The sequence below is a fragment of the Ictidomys tridecemlineatus genome, chromosome 15 (genome assembly GCF_052094955.1).
Source record: "Ictidomys tridecemlineatus isolate mIctTri1 chromosome 15, mIctTri1.hap1, whole genome shotgun sequence".
NCBI lineage: Eukaryota > Metazoa > Chordata > Mammalia > Rodentia > Sciuridae > Ictidomys > Ictidomys tridecemlineatus.
Genome location: NC_135491.1, coordinates 857,507 through 871,988, shown reverse-complemented (window position 1 = coordinate 871,988; position 14,482 = coordinate 857,507).

Below are 14,482 nucleotides of genomic sequence, written 5' to 3'. Positions count from 1 at the left end.
GTGAGTGTCACTGCACCACATCCCTCCCCAGATCCCCAGGTCACTGGGATTACAGGTGTGTGTCACTGCACACATCCCTCCCCAGATCCCCAGGTCACTGGGATTACAGGTGAGCGTCACTGCACCACATCCCTCCCCAACTCCCAGGTCACTGGGATTACAGGTGCGTGTCACTGCACCACATCCCTCCCCAACTCCCCAGGTCACTGGGATTACAGGTGAGTGTCATTGCACCACATCCCTCCCCAGATCCCCAGGTCACTGGGATTACAGGTGAGCGTCACTGCACCACATCCCTCCCCAGATCCCCAGGTCACTGGGATTACAGGTGAGTGTCACTGCACCACATCCCTCCCCAACTCCCCAGGTCACTGGGATTACAGGTGTGTGTCACTGCACCATATCCTGCCCCAGATCCCCAGGTCACTGGGATTACAGGTGTGTGTCACTGCACCACATCCCTCCCCAACTCCCCAGGTCACTGGAATTACAGGTGTGTGTCACTGCACCACATCCTGCCCCAGATCCCCAGGTCACTGGGATTACAGGTGTGTGTCACTGCACCACATCCCTCCCCAACTCCCCAGGTCACTGGAATTACAGGTGTGTGTCACTGCACACATCCCTCCCCAACTCCCCAGGTCACTGGGATTACAGGTGCGTGTCACTGCACCACATCCCTCCCCAACTCCCCAGGTCACTGGGATTACAGGTGTGTGTCACTGCTCCACATCCCTCCCCAACTCCCCAGGTCACTGGGATTACAGGTGGGTGTCACTGCACCACATCCCTCCCCAAATCCCCAGGTCACTGGGATTACAGGTGGGTGTCACTGTACCACATCCTGCCCCAGCTCCCCGGTCCCTGGGATTACAGGTACCAGGTACGTGTCACTGTATCACAAGTTTGCATAGTCATCACCAAACCTAATTTCAGAAAATTTTCATCCTTTTAAAGATACCTGTAAACAGTCACTGCCCATTTCCCTTCCTCCCAGCCCCTGGCAGGTACTAGTCTGTGTTGGTTGATTTGCTTAATATTAACACTTAATATAAACAGGATCACGGATGATCTTTTGTGTCTGCCTTCTTTCACACAAAGTAAAATTTTTTAGGTTCATCTATAACTTAGCATATATCAGTACTTCATTTATATTCATAACTAAATAGTATTCCATTGTATAGATATACTATATTTTTTATCATTTCGTTGACTGATGGCCGTTTGGTAATATTAAATTTTGAGCTAACTGCTGCTGTGAATATTTATGTACAGATTTACATAGGCAAGTGTTTTCAGTTCTCCTAGATATATATACCTAGGAGTGGAATGGGGAATGAAACAGTAACTTCGGACTTTTTATTTTATTTTTTTGTACTGGGAATTGAACCCAGGGTTGCTTAACCATGAAGCTACATCTCTAGCCCCTTTATTTTGAGACTTGCTAAGGGCCTCACTAAGTTGCTGAGGCTGGTTTTAAACCTGGGATCCTTCTGCCTCACCTCCTGAGTGGCTGGAATCACAGGCACGTGCCATCTCACTGGATTGCCTTCTTTCTTTTTTTGTACCAGGGATTGAATCCAGGGGCACTTACCAGGTTACCACTGAGCCTCATTTTCAGCCCCTCCTAGCCTGGTTTTTGACTTTTTATTTTGAAACAAGGTCTTGCTAAGTTGCTTAGGGCTTTGCTAAGTTGCTAAGGCTGGCTTTGAAGTTGCAATCATCCTCCAGAGCCACTGGGATTAAAGCACTACCACATCCAGCTCACCTTTTTTTTGGTGCTAGGGATTGAACCCGGGGCACTTAACCTCTGAGCCACACACATCCCCAGCCCCCTCTTTTTCAAAGAGAGAGAGAGAGAGAGAGAGAGAGAGAGAGAGAGAGAGAGAGAGAGAGAGAGAGAGAAATTTTTTAATATTTATTTTTTAGTTTTTCGGCAGACACATCTTTATTTTTATGTGGTGCTGAGGATCAAACCAGTGCCCCGCACATGCCAGGCAGGCGCTTTACCGCTTGAGCCACATCTCCAGCCCCAGCCCTTTTTTTTTTTTTTTTTTAGAGAGAGAGAGAGAGAAGTTTTTAAATATTTTTTTTTTTTTAAGAGAGAGAGAGAGAGAAGTTTTTAAATATTTATTTTTTAGTTTTCGGCGGACACAACATCTTTTATGTGGTTCTGAGGATCAAACCCAGACCCACGCATGCCAGGCGAGCTTGCTGCCGCTTGAGCCACATCCCCAGCAACCCAGCCCTTTTTTATGTTTATTGAGAGTCAGCATCTCGCTGACCCTCAATAAATATAAAAGCTTAGGGCCTTCATGAGTTGCTGAGGCTGACCTTGAACTCACGATCCCCTTGCGTCAGCTTTGAGAGCCAGAGACTAACTTGACTTTTTTAACCAACAGCTAGGTTGTTCTTCAAGGTGACTGCTCCATATTACATACCATGGGCTGTGGGAGAGGGCTCCAATTTCTCTACATCCTTGTAAAGTTCCTTTATATTATTTTATAATTCTATTATTTTTCTCTATATTTTCTACTCGTCACAGTGAAATTCTCTTTTTTTTACACTCAAGGTAAACACCTCAATTGGAATGTAACCTCCTTAGGAGATCGCTTTGGCCATATGTTCCTCCTAATTCCAGGACCTGCCTTTTCCTCTGGTCCATGACACCCCTGGGTAAAAGTGTTTATAGCTCTTTCTCTTTCCCTGCTCAGGGAAGCCACTCCAGACAGAGACGCAGGAAGCCTAAGAAGGATCCCTGGCCTTGGGCACAGGAAGAAGGGAATGTCAGTAAAACAAGACCCCAATCCTGAAACCCTTAATTCAGCCATAAAGCTCACCTGGGCCTCTCATTGGCTTGCTCTTGATGTTACTCCCGTCCACCGTGGCCTTTGCCCCTGCTGTTCTGGCATCCAGAACTTTCTCTCTGCATCTCATTCCTCCTGGTTATCCAAGCCTTTCCTTAGCTGCCAGCTCTAGGAGCCAGCCTGACAGGCCAAGCAGGACAGCAGGCTAAGTTCCATTTCCAAAGTGCTCTAGGTCTCCACTGGTCCCCATACTGTGACACTTGCTCTGCATAAACTCCTGGTGTGTCTCTGAGACATGAAAATAAACCTTCCTCAGGCCCAGGTGGTGGTGCATGCCTGTGATCCAGGGGTTGGAAGGCTGGAGGAGGAGGATCACAAGTTCAAAGTTAGCATCAGCAAAACGAGGTATAAGCAATTGACAGGAGCTACAGGAGAGTTTGGAATAAACAAAGGGCAGGAGAGTTTGAAGTAAACATGTTTGGATGAAGAAAGGTGCCTAAGCTAGAAAAATGTGTGAAATAGATAAGGATAAAAGGTAAACATGTTTTGAGGTGTTTTAGCACAAAACAAGTGTGATAGTTTAAGATAAGCAAGATGTAAGCAAGGTGTGATGCAATAGAGACAATCTGTTAAGATAGGATAAGAAATAGAAGTTATGGAATAAACATGCTTTTGGTTTGAAGTGTTGTAAACAACTATAGTATTTAAAGGCCAGGAAGGCTGAGCTCTTTGGCCAGTTCAGACCCGCTATGTTGGTGGGTCAACATCCAGCGAACTGCGTCCCACCAGCCTCTGTTCCTGTGCCTCGTGTGATGTGATGCCCCTGGAGTGAATAAACCGAGCATTCGAAAAGGCATCTCTTGTGCGGCGGCTTCTTTCTTCAAGACACAGATCGTTGGCCAGGAGAGGTTACCTGGGGCAGGGCCGACCTTGACTTCAGGACCACCCGGGAGCGGTCGAGGGACCTCGCCGCAGTCTCTTACTCGTGTCAGCTGGCGTAGTGGGCAGGATAAGATCGGGAGAGTGCACAAGGAACCTGGGGTAAGTGCTTTCCCCGAATCGCCCATTCACAATCCGACCTCCGTTTGTGGCCCGAAGTGACCGTGAGAGTTCGGCACCCGGGAACCCAATGGAATGAGGAGGGGAGTGCACCCGCTTAATCCTTCACGGTGATGGCGGACCCCAAATGAATGGGTTGGTGTAAAGAAAGGATCGGAGTTTGGGCTCAGATCAGATGGGAAGAGCATTTAGAGAGGCTCCTGGATAATATAGGAACATATAGCTGGATCTAGTGGAATTGGTCTTTATATAAGATAAGGATATATCTAAGCATAGTAAAATGGGCATACGTGAGACAATAGCGAAATTAAAGAGGTGCACCATAAAAAGGAAAAATTCAGAAAACAGTGAGAATGAGCTAGAGTCTTCGTCGTCATGGCGACCACTAGAGAGAATAGTTCAGGCGAAAATGCCTGAGTTCCAAAAAGGAACCACCGTGGAAATAGCACTAAGCAATCCACAGACAGTGAAACCGATAATAGAAAGGGCCAATAAACGTGAAATCCCGGGAATATTATGTAAGATCATTAACAATGTGGATGAAGATAGACTCAAAGGAAAACGCCTAGTCCAGGAAGCTCTTAAGAAATGTAAAAACCCATTCCTACAAGATATCATAGATAATGAGCCATGTTATAAGTCAGAACCAGTCTCAATTATTAAGACATCCACGCCTGGCAGGGGATGCCCTGACGGGTCGAAGCAAATAATAGAAACCAGAGATATGACCCGACCAGAAACGTTACAATTGAGACAAGATTTCTCGCAGAAAGGGTCAACAGATGGAGAATTTTTATATAATGTGTGGTCAAAGGGAGGAGAAAGCCTCAGACTCTCGGGCGAGAAATGCAATTAGTAAACATTCAGATAGACCACCCCGGAGTAATGGAAGCGCTACAGAGGATGATTGAGGAAGAGCCATTAGAAGTAAAGACGTTGTTTAATTGGATAGCTAGTGCATAGAAAGAAGGAATTCCCCAATTAGATCTAGGGGCTTTCAAAGGCAAGGTCCAGTGGAGGACCCCAACAGAAGGTATAAGGACAGTAAAAAAAATTGGGAGTTTTCTGCAAAGTTTATGACGAGAATCAAGGACCGCCACTAAGGTGTAGGTTAAACCCAATGCTCAGACGAATAATAGTGAGGGGGGCACCCGAACAGCATCGGGTGCTACTTTCCACGATGTTAGCTGGAGCCACGGACCTGTGGGACGTGGTAGAATTCCTAAAACAGCATCGAGAATTGCAGATAGAAAATAAAATGTCTTTTGAGGCTACTTTAACTTTCATGGAAAAAAACTCGGGAGGAGTCTCGTCTGGCCAGCGTCGACTCCTATCCAGAGGGCCATTCCAAGAAAAGCGACGTCAGGGGAGAAGAGATTATCGAAATTTGAGACCAGATCAAGGGTGGCAAGGACAGAAATTTACAAACTTAAAAATACGGGGTCCAGACAGCAACCCCCGAGGACAATCAGAAAACCAGATAGGAGGGGTAAATTACAACCGAAAATACACAGAAACCCGATACCAAGCCCCTCAAAACGCACGGAAGTGGCCGGCGAGAAATCGTCTCGGCAACCTGCGTTTCGATGCTGCGCATTTTGGAACGCAGATTCAAGACTGTTCATTCAACTAACCTTTATTATAGATGGACAAACATGTTCAGACTCGTTTCGGGTGGATACTGGAAGCGAGGTAACTATTATAAGAAATGATTTTGTAAATAGAAAAATAGAAGGAGAGAATGTAAATGTTCAGGGAGTGTCCGGGCATGTCCAAACCATGAAGCGGTGTGTGGCGCGGCTGCTGGTTTACAATAAGGAAATGGAAGTGTCAGTCTTGGTGGGCGGAGTACCACATTCAGTGTTAGGAATAGATGAGATAAGAATGCTGTTTGGAGAATGGTTGCCTATCAAGAGACTTAAGCATTGTTATGCAGGCAGCATTCCAGAGGTGATAATGGAGCCCGTAAAGCTGCCACGAATACCACATTGTTTTACAAAACAATACCCGATCAAAGGGGGACATGAGGAAGTCTCAGAAACAATTAAGGACCTATTGAATAAAGGGATAATAGAAAGGACTCAGTCTTTTCATTACAATAGCCCAGTGTGGCCAATTAAAAAGCCAAATGGAAAGTGGAGACTCACAGTAGACTATAGAAATGTAAATAAGTTAACTCCCACCATGCCGGGTTCCTTGCCCGACATTGAAAGTATCTATGCAGAAATTAGAAGTTTTTCGCCCACATGCTTCTGTGCAATAGATCTAAGTGATATGTTTTTCGCGGTACCTCTTCACAAGGATAGCAGAGAAATGACAACTTTTACGTGGAACTCAGTACAATACCAGTTCACAAGAGTGCCACAAGGATATAAAAATAGTCCAATCATAGCACATAACGCTTTACAGCTTTCATTGGGGGGATGACAATTACCAAGAGACACTAAAATATGGACGTATGTTGATGATATTTTATTAGCTGGTAGAAATAAAGATACCCTAACTACTGCTAAAGATGTTAGTAAAGACCCTAGTGGAAGCAGGGTGGAGCATAAACCCAGAGAAGATTCAAGGACCGAGCGCCTCTGTAAAATATTTAGGCATTGTATGGAACTCTAATGGTCCGACAGTGCCACCTACCGTCATAAACAAGATAGAAAACCTAGCATCACCTAAAAACAAAGCCATGGCACAGCAAGCAATAGGAATTTTAGGATATTGGAGACTACACATTCCATATCTACAAGTGTTGTTGGCACCAATATATAAAATAATAAGGAAAGCATCAGATTTTGCATGGACGGATGCACAAGAAACTGCATTTCGTCAGGCAATTGAATATGTAAAAACATTTTCTCAATTGTATGTGCCACAGCCAGGAGAAATAATTATTCTGGACGCTGTATTTGCCAATGGTTTTGGTAACTGGGGCATTTATACAAAGAGTCACGGGCAGACAAAGCCGGTTGGATTTTACTCTAAACGTTTTCCATATGCAGAAAATAAGTATTCTTTCTTTGAAAAAACCGTTTGGACGGCTTATTGTGCTTTTCAGTCGCTAGGGTTCAGTATAATCGATAGACAGGTAATGATAAGATGCCCAATGCCTATATTAGATTGGGCTAAAATGCCAGATAATGCATTAACAGGGTTACCAATTGAAGGGAAGGTAATGCAATGGAAATGGTATATAAATAATCTAGCTCAAGATACCTCAATGATGGGGAGTTCAAAAATTACAAAATTAACTGAAAGTGTAAACGCCCAGCCTATGATGCCTGTCCCAGTCCCAATAGTGGAACCGAAAGTAACACCTATTGGAAAATGGGGAGCATCCGAGACACATGCTAATGCATGGTTTACAGATGGCTCCAGTGCAGTGATAGGAAAGAAAACAAAAATGGAAAGCAGTTGCGTTCAGGCCCCGTGATGGTAAAATTCTATCTAAAGAAGGTTCAGATGATTCTGCTCAGTTGGCTGAACTCTTAGCAGTCCACCTCGTGGTGGAAGAATCCATAAAGGAGGGAGTAAAATATGTACATATATTTTCAGATTCATGGGCAGTGTGTAATGGTATTGCAATTTGGTCAGCAAAGTGGAAATTAACTGATTTTACAATAAATGGTAAAGATGTATGGGGAAAAGATACATGGAAATGGTTGGCAGAAGCTCCAATCCAAATCCTGATTACTCACGTGGACGCCCATACAGGACGCCAGGATAATATTTCTAAGAATAATGATATCGCGGATAAATTAAGCAAAATTCCAGTACAAGTAACTGCTATTAAATTGAGAAATCCAAACCCATGGGAGGTAGATAAAACCTCTGATACAAAGCTAACTTTAAAACGTAAACCTAATTGGCATGTGGTCAAACCACCAATGGAATCTGATATCACATTGGATGAGATTAAACAAATCCATGCAAATCTTGGACACATTGGAACACATGGTCTGTACCAATGGTTCAATTCTAGAAATATTAAGGCGACCTGGAATAAATGTAAGCAAGCTATCGCTGGCTGCGAAAAATGTGCAGCCAGCAGGAGCAGGTTCAGACGTAATCCACCAAGCACAAGAACGGCCCCAGCAGGATTTAATCAATTGGTGCAGATTGATTATATTGGGCCATTGAGAAATGGAAAATATGTATGTAATATGGTGGATTGCAGTACGGGTCTTGGAATGGCTTACGGATGTACAAAAGCAAACCAAACGTCCACCATAAATTGTGTATGGACGTGGTGTGCTTGATATGGATGTCCATGGAGCATAGCCTCAGATCAGGGAACTCATTTTACTGGAGCACGTGTTCAAAAATTGGCAGATATATTACAAATTTCATGGGATTTCCATTTGGCCTATAACCCCACTGCAGCAGTTGCAGTGGAAAGATTCAATGGATTATTAAAAACAAAATTACATATGTTAATGGACACGATGCCTTTTGAAAAGGCCCTGCTAATTGCAGTCTTTGAACTTAATTGCAGGCAGAGGCTGCATAGGAGTTCCCCTTTTGAGGAAGTGTTCAACAAAGTTTTCGAGTATCAGGAGGAGGATGAGGAGAAACCATCGAATCGTGCATCCAAAGTCTGGATTAAAGATAGAAACAGTACAAAGGTAACTAAGGGTGAAATCATTGCCGATGGGCAAGGAATACATTTTGGATATCAACTAGTAAAGGAGACCTTAGGCTAACTAAAGATAAAGATGTATGTACGAGATAATGTATATCGACAGATTTGGAGCATTGTGCTATTCATAATCATTGTTATATATGGTTGTGCCTTGTTATCTGGCTACTTTCATTGTAATGAGTGGCAAAAACATAAAAACAACACATGTGTAGGATCCATAGGAGAGGAAAAAATGAAAAATGTTATGAGATGTGTTATGCTTAATTATACAGTGTGTTTTTGGTAGACATCTTAGGATAATAACTTATGCTGCTTCAACGCTGGACATTGTATTTTGTTATTATTTGTGTAACAACAGACAGCACCAATAGCTCTGGTGGTGATGCTAACAGCAGTGATGATGCTGGCACTACTACCACCACTACCACCTCTACTACTACTAAACCTACGGATACAACTGCTGCATGGAAGTGGATTGAGTCACAAAGTTTGTCAAAAAGTCAATGGTCATATAAGCGATGGGTCGAAGAATACCTACAGTTTCCACAGTCTATGAAAGAGGTAAGCAATGGCACTGTAATACCACAATACTGGAGATCAAGAAAGTTTTTGCAAAATCTAACAGCGATTCAATACTTATACTATCACAAATATGCATTTTGCACACACTTTAACAGGCATTATGCACCGACATCTTGTGCATCATTTTACGAATGGAATACTACAGGCATATATTCACCTTTATTTAGGACTGTGTCAGAAGGTGGATACACGAATGCACATGAAACTAACCCGTTGCGATGTCATTTGATGGAAGCCATTCTGGATCAATGGGCACAAAAACCACATTTTGTGTATCATTTCCGGAAAATGAAAGAAAGTATGTGGGTAACACAATACAATGCTACAGCAGCTTTGCTGAATAGACCTGCAGAAGAAATCTATGTCTTGGAACCAGATGATGACAGTGATCTCTTTACTTGCAAAAAAGCTACAGATATCAGCATACCCACATTACCATTCCAAGCGTGGGCAAGTAACCAACAAAATGATTATCATGCATTTGATTATGACTACGAAGAGGATGAAACCTCTCACTCCTCTTTCGACTCCTACGAGATAGAAGACGACGGGAAAGCTACCCGTAGTGATGACAGCACAACTAATGATGACACAACAACAACTATCAAAACAACAACTATGGGAATAGACCTCCTACCCTACGATGAGTCCCAGGAAGTGCTTAACAAATGGTATGGTTATCCACGACATCTGCAAGGAGCAAGACCAGTCAAAAAATGGCCAGAAGCTCTAAAGAAACCATATGGAGCCTATTGTCCAAAAGAATTACAGGACTATTTGGACTTGATGAGTTCTGAAGATCATAAGATGACAATCTGGTTAGATGACTTGCAAAATAAAACTTTGGGATACACAGATTTCGTAACATGCGTTGCAGACTTTCCAAACCTTCCGATATTTGGTGCATTTGACATCCTGTCTACATATCGCTCAGACGTACATATCTCCAACATATCATTCATGCCAGTGGAAGATTGGTGGAAAGTGCTGACTCTAGGAACAGAAACGTGGAGATCACCGGTGGTATTGACTGACCCAATTCCACAGCCATTTACGCATAATATGGCACGATGGACGTATACACCACCAAGTAAGCTTAAAAATATAGGTTATGTGTGTGTTCGCAGTATTTTTGGAGAAATGCAAAATAGGTCAACAGGTGTTGCATTCATAGGACGCGTATGTTTTCCATATGACTTAGGACTGATAAAGTTTTGCAAATACAGGTATTGGTATAAGGTATCAGGACAGGTGATGGACCCAATGTCCTATCCGCAAATGGTACCATGCATGTTCCTGCATCCTTCCAGACTAGATCCTACGTGGCAGACACCTCTCTTTCCTATGTTCCACCACGAAGGATGGATCTTATATCATAACATAACCAGACGATATGCATTCAAGAATACAGTAGAGGAATGGGATACAACGGAAATAAACGAAGGTGTATGCCATGAACGACACACCAACGTGTGTAACACTCAGTTTGTGACCTTCAATCAATCATTCTGGACTAATAATAGAATCCTTGACAGAACACAAAATCCCATGTGGAACTGGACATGGTGTTACAATTTTTCAAAGGAGAACTGCATACCAGAAGAAGATCATACTGTTCTTCTTAATGCAACACATATACATCTAATAAGAAATAAAACACATGAAGCTTTCGACTCACCATGGCAACCAGTTTTAGTAATTACACCAACAGACATACTGAAAGGAATAAAATGGAACATGTCATTCCTACAAGTAGACTATTCATTCAACGGATCAGCATTGGCAGAAAATGGAAAGCCATATTCGGACTTATCATATAAATTTTATGATCACTTTATGTCATCTTTAATACCTGTGTTTAACATATCTAATTCAACAATTAGAGACGCCCTACATAATATCAGTATACCTATGATGGCCAAGAAGAGAATCTACAATGACACGAAAGGAGTGCCTGTAGCATTAGACAGATCCAACTGCAGATGGTTCCCATCCAATATCGCCATAATACACGGAGTTCACAGATCCATTGAAGATAATGTGTCAGTATATGACATCCCAATGGATGCAGTCAATACTTCCCATATAACAACGTATTGGGAATCTACGGTGAGACATACATTGAAACCAAAGGCAACAGCACTAACATACAAATATCCAAAAATAGATGAAGTAACGTTATTAACAAAGAAGACTGTAATGGATGATGATGTGGAATCAGAAGATGGATGTCCAAGTACACAATTATGGGACACTAAGATCCGGTATCACGTAGAAGCTGCAGACAACAAGACCTTGAGATGGTGGATGACAGCAGGCATGGACTTTTCCAAATGGAAAAACGTAATACACACAGGAAAACTGCCATACTATTGGTATATGCTACTGCCAGCATTAGAAAACGACAATTCCTGGTGGATGTATGACATTGTGTCTCATGATGTCTTACGAAATACAACGGACATTTATGACAGTTATGCAGGAAATCATAAAATATATGCCTATAAGATGACAATGAAAGACTGCAGAGTGACACCCGAATCACTCAAACCACGTTTAATATACAGAGGTGGATTCAACGAAACCAGGGGGTGGGTGACAGCCCACTACCCTAGAAGTGTCCTGTTTCCGCCAAAAGCAAAAATGACAACCACTGAAGCCCCAGCATATCTACCACTTCTAAGACAACCACTGAGATTCCTGGTGCACCCCGCGATCCAACCAGTGAGACTACGGCTCTCACTTGGACAAGCATTCAGGGATACCGAATGCGGCTCGGAGAAATGGCAATATGTACTGCCAGATTTATTTTACAGCATAGCACGAAATGCCGCAGGACGACGTCCGTTACAGCTAGCGGCGGTAGGTGCTTTCATCGCTGGAGCCGCTCTTGGAGCATTGATCGCCGGTGCAATGACAGAAGAACTCAGAGTTGAAATTAGTGCATTAAAAAGTTTACAAGGTAAACAAGCATCAGTGATTGCAGGTATATCGAAAAATCTACACTCTGCATCAATACTTTTTGATAGAATTAATATAGAACAAGCAATGCTAAAGAAACAAATTGATATCTTCAATACAGTGGTGCAGACGACAAATGAAATGTTTGAGTCAAGGTTGAAACATCTAGAAGCAAACCAAGAATGTGCTCATATTGGAGCAATGTTAGAGGCATCATTAGAAGATTTACGAGTTTTGTTCCAAACAGGTATAGGTATGGAAACAGCAACTTCTTTCACAGTATTAGACCCCACACAAGACTCGCATTGCAATATGGGAGATTGTGTGATTCATCTATGGCAGATATCTACAACATCAGCGGTTATTGGATACCCAACAAAACCAGTACCACGTAAAGTAGGAGATGTATGGTTATTACCATACGAAACTTTTTATTGGCTAACATGGAATGATACATCATTCTATGTTCCTGCAGATGCAACCTACAGTTTGGGTAAATCGACGATGATTGCTTTTAACTTAGTATCAGACGAACCCTTAACATCGGACGTAACAATCTCTATGCCACAAAGCACCTTGATGGACCTAGGTAACTACAGATTGCTGACACGTCATCCCATGGACTATATGGTAAGAAGATGGCAAAACATAACTTATAATGAAACTCTACCATTGAAAGCAGGATGCCATATACATTATAACACTATGATGATTGAACACATGAACGCAACTCGTAAGCAACATCCATTCCGACGAATTAACTCCACAGACCCAGATTACACCAACAGACTTTTATCAGATGTCATCTTTATCTCCAATCACACATTTTGTCTACACGTATTTGTACCACCTCTTCCAGAATCTCAGCTATATGAGGAAGCAAAGAAAGCAGTGGAAACCCTGAGCAAACAGTTTGCAGAACATGGTAAAATCATAGAGGCTGTTCATAACCAGACTACGAAGATGATACAGCAGTTTCAAGGTGAAACACATAAGGTTAAAGTATTGGTAGACTCAGGATATTTAATACCACGTGACTTTAAGTATACTTATGACTGTTCTGTGATGGGATTTTTCAGGAAGTTAGTTCATGCAGATTTTACGTGTATAATGAGATGGAATCCTTTTCATTGGTTTAAAGAAATTCTTTTCTATGTATGTTTGTTTTTCCTTATAGTAATATTAGCTAAGATTTGTTTGAAGGTGAATAAGAGAACTGCTCGAAAGACAGTTGTAAAGCTTGATAAACAAATGTTTTACAGGAACCATGAACAAGCATAGGAAACGCAGAAGAGAGTCTGCGCGTCGTACACGAAACGCAGAGCGGAATGAGGTTTTGCACTATGCAAGTTGTGAGCTATGCTTGAGTTTTCATGTACGTAACTTTTTCTGGTATGGTGCATTAAAATGTTACGATGAGGACACGCTATCTTTGTTGCTCCACTTGGTGAATACTTGGGCACCAAGGCATTGTGTTCTACATATAGAGATACTAGACAAGATACCTCGAGTTCCGTCAATCATCGAGTTTATACGTCATGTATGGACTCATCAATGGTACATAACGATACATCGAAGAGAAGTGTCCAAATACGAGAGATACCCGGAACATAATAAGGTTTTGATGGGAATCTTCACGGAATGTATGAGAACGGCACATCGAGAACAGAATGTACGAGGATGGCCACGGGCATGGTATATTAATAGTATCATTCCTTTCAAGCAGGATGATGATGCCATATCCTCGACAATGTCTTTGTGTCGACCAGGAGCACTATGTAATAGAGCACCATTCAATCCACTAGATTTGCAAACGCTTTGCTGGAGACAAATTATTCTTCCTTATTTTGTACACATGTGGAACTATACGCTTAGACACGTGGACTTACCGAAATTATATCAAGAATATGTAGGGAAAAATTTTCCTGATACAGATTTATTTTGATGTGTACTTTTGGTTGAAAAAATCAGTAAAATAATAGCCATGTCTGTTGAGAATAGTTATTGGTCCTGCAAAAAGGTGGCGGTTGAACAATAATGTCCTAATTATAAGTGAGCTGATCTTGTGGTACCCAGTGACGGGCAACTTCCACGCTTGTACTGCAACCTAAGACAGGGGAAGGGGCCTCCCCCAAAACGGGTAAGTAGTACAAGGGCAGTGGACGACCTAAGACAGGGCTACTTGATTCCCTTTGCATGCAACCAATATAGAAAGACAGGAGACTTGAACACAAGTTTCCCGAAGGGTAATACTTATCCCTGGCCCCGGGGGCCCAATTTAGCCCCAATTTATTGTGTTGCATGAACAAAGTGGCCAGCTCATTCGGACAAGACACAAAATTTTTCTTTTAGAATTCCGCGCCTAAAAAAGATACCTCACAATGTGCATGGACCCTTTCTATTCCCAACAATGACAGACATGTCAACTAAAACA